This window comes from Ruditapes philippinarum, unplaced genomic scaffold (assembly GCF_026571515.1).
Source record: "Ruditapes philippinarum isolate M1 unplaced genomic scaffold, ASM2657151v2 ctg15934_1_1_1_1, whole genome shotgun sequence".
NCBI lineage: Eukaryota > Metazoa > Mollusca > Bivalvia > Venerida > Veneridae > Ruditapes > Ruditapes philippinarum.
This window is the reverse complement of record NW_026855800.1, coordinates 1-3336: the sequence shown is the minus strand read 5'-3', so window position 1 is coordinate 3336 and position 3336 is coordinate 1. Positions and strand designations below refer to the sequence as shown.

At 33.0% G+C, this 3336-nt stretch overlaps 1 long non-coding RNA gene across 1 annotated transcript; it reads right to left on the bottom strand.

Annotated features, from left to right (window-relative positions):
* Window positions 1–991: 991 nt before the first annotated feature.
* LOC132744416 (uncharacterized) lies at window positions 992–2642 on the bottom strand. The gene is made up of 3 exons (XR_009627698.1): window positions 2099–2642; window positions 1421–1519; window positions 992–1219 (listed from the first exon to the last, which is right to left on the bottom strand). It is a non-coding gene; the product is annotated as an uncharacterized LOC132744416 (long non-coding RNA).
* Between the last annotated feature and the right edge of the window lie 694 nt (window positions 2643–3336).

Below are 3336 nucleotides of genomic sequence, written 5' to 3'. Positions count from 1 at the left end.
ATCATACCTGTAAGTTGTAACTATTTTCCACATTTCATAACGGTAAAATTACGTGATCCTAAGCATGCCATTTTATAGCATGCGACTCATCTGAAATGAAATTTCCGGCACGGAGACACCAGTCTGATATACAAGAAACGTTTTTCTCATTTTATTTCCTGGATTTGAAATATGTTTATGTGTTCTTGAGATATCTTTTTCTATTTGTATTTCTTTCTGACCGTGGTTCTAGTCGTTTATTTTGAATGTTTTCATTACGTAGTTATTATTTTTTATTTTTAATCTTAAAATTTTAGTAATGAAAAAATATACTATAAAAGCCGCTTGAGTTACCGACTTATCTTTTATCTGTTTATCATTTTGAGATTATAAAGGGCAACAATACCTTTTAGATAATTCTTGTTTGTGTACGATGGGTTATCTCTCATCTTTACCAAATAGGATATACCACAAGCGGAGGGAACTCAAGCCAAATTTCATTTTTTTTTCAATATTAATTCACCGGTGCTACCGTTACATCAAATAACGTTACAATTACATCTATTGTCTATCCGTGGCCAATTATTGAATGTGCTGTTTAGCGTTTGTGGTACTACCTTTGTTCCTTATATCTAACCTGTACGAGTTTGACAACTTAAAGCGATTCGTCTTTTATGCTTGAAAACTCTTACATGTTCTTCAACTGTGTTTGCTTTAAGAATCATATTCTTACTTGTAGTTACCACAAACGCTAAACAGCACATTCAATTATATATGCTTACAATAATAAGAATTAAAGCATTGTATAATCTTTTTATAAACGTGAAAGAATATAATAATGCGCAGAGAGTGTTCCTTTGCCAGAAACAGTATGCCTTTAAAACCAACGTAGAAGTTAAATAATAAAATGAAGTAGTCATATGATATAATGAAGTAGTTATTCGATATAATGAAGAAGTCATTTGACATTTTGAAGTAATCATGTGATGTAATGAAGTAGTCATATGATATTATGATGTATAATGAGTTTCTTCTGATATTTTACCTTCCATGGTTGTGGTGATGACTTATGGAAACGACACTGAACTTCATGAGGCATCAGCCGGTCGAATACAGTCATACAATTTTTGCATTTCGGTAGAACAGTCGGTGACTGGGAAAATACACGCCGTCTCCGCTTTGAAAGTGGGACCGAGCAGCATACGTTGTTTTGTTCTAATTTAGCTTCACCAGAACGAAACTATTGATATATCAAAGATAAATAATTTTGGTTACCATTTAATTTGTACACAAAAAACGAAATCGGAGAAAAAACATATCGAATATGATAAAAAAAGTTCAGAATTAAGTTATGAAAAGGGGTGACTTATTTTCTTTACTTATGACATCTTAAGTTTGTTTGTATATACATGTATATACATGTATTGATAAGTTAATATACCTTTATACTGGAATTCTTTCTTCGGTTTTCTTCTTTTTCTTTTCTTTCGTTCTCGTATTTCCCTTGCCAATACGATACTTGCAGCATCATTTGTTTTTCCTGACAGATACAATGAACGCATACAGAAATATTTCTTGATTAACCCATAATAGCCCGAAATCAAACGTGTTTAACCTTTGCCATCACAAAAAGAGCCAGGCCAGACGAAGAGTCTGACCAGGTTCTATACTGTTGGCAGCTCACCTTTGTCGAAGCTCACCTTTGTCGGATTCTCTGAAAATTCTGACTGTCCTTAATTCAAAAGTAATGCAAATCCGTATCATAAACCAAGTTAATGGCAACAGGGGTTTATCAATATCATTTCTCTCAAGCACTGTTGAACATGTTCAATCTAATAAATCAAGATTTCTTTGACTGGTCAATAATTAAACGACGTTATTACTTTCGAGCTTTCGAGGGTTCCCACCTTTTTACATCTTTCACAACAATCTTTAACTCGATCAAAACTCTTTGTTATTAGTTCACAAAGTACACGGTACACTGTATACATTATATCATGCTTTTACTATTAAATAGTTTCATACCAGGAAGAATAAATATGAATTTATACGCAATGTAAACTAGTTTAATACATCAATACAAAAGCCATGGGAAAAAAATGTTAAGAGATCTTATTACCTTTTCCTTTGCATCGTTACAAATCTTCAATATCTGCCTGTAACGGTCATCCAGTTTATCTTTGTAGGCATCAATCTCCTTTGTATATCTAACTGCCTGTTCTTTTTGAAACTCCAGATCCTCAAATAGTGTCTCCCTATTCTCTTCGATCGCTACCTTTTCAGCCTGCACTCTAACGAGCTTTTCTACTACAGCACTTTTGTTTCTCTTTATTACTTATATTTCCTGTAGCTCGGCATTCTGTGATGTAACTATACCCTCAAGTTCTCTAATTCTATGGCGGAGTTGCTGTTCAACCTCACTTTCATGAATCGTATTAGAGGTCTCATCATTTCTTTGCTGAGCACTTGGTGATAACTCATGGTTATGATCGGGTTGTCGGACCTCTTGGAGGTCAATGTACCCGCTAGACATATTGACCTCGGTCCTGATAAATGTTCAATATATCTCAATACCCAGTATTCTCTACAATAAGTCCTGGATAAGTTTTAACAAAGTGTGAAGTTTTGAGAAAACTTTAGAATTTATATCCGTAAAATGATATCCCAACCATGTCTATTTATAGACAATTCGTAATAATTTTTCCCCACGGAAAGTACTAATAACGTCATTGTGTTTGAGAGACCGGTGTGTATATAATGCCTATAACGTAGTGTTTAATCCTGACTTCAAAATATGTTGTTTGAAGTCAGAATTAAACCAACCCTTACGTTATGATTTAAAAATCTATTTACTTTGGGCGATAAAGGCATACAATTTCTGTGTTATAATTATAATAGTTACTTCACGGTTATTAGGTTAATTTAAACGTAATAAAGTACACTCTTTAAAATCTTTCCTGATTTTGGATATATCACATGTCGGGCATAATCGTAAAACGACAAAGTTTACAATACATTGTTTATGTGTTGTTATTTAAGTCCTCCAATACATTGTTTAAGTGTTTTGAAAAGCAATTGTTGTTGTGGTTGTTGTTGTTGTTTGTTCTTGTTTTACCTTTCAATACTTGTAAACGAAAGAAAAATAAAATTATCATACCAAATTACCTAATTGTGAGGATGATCCGTGTACATTCTCGACTTGGCATGAAGTCATTGCTAAAACTTATATAATTAGAAACTGTTGAATATTTTGTTAGGGGACGTGTTATAATGCTTTCATGTATAATTTATGTGCGCATATTTCGCCAATGCATAGCCTGCACAATAATTTTTTTATAATGAATAATTTGTCAGAGT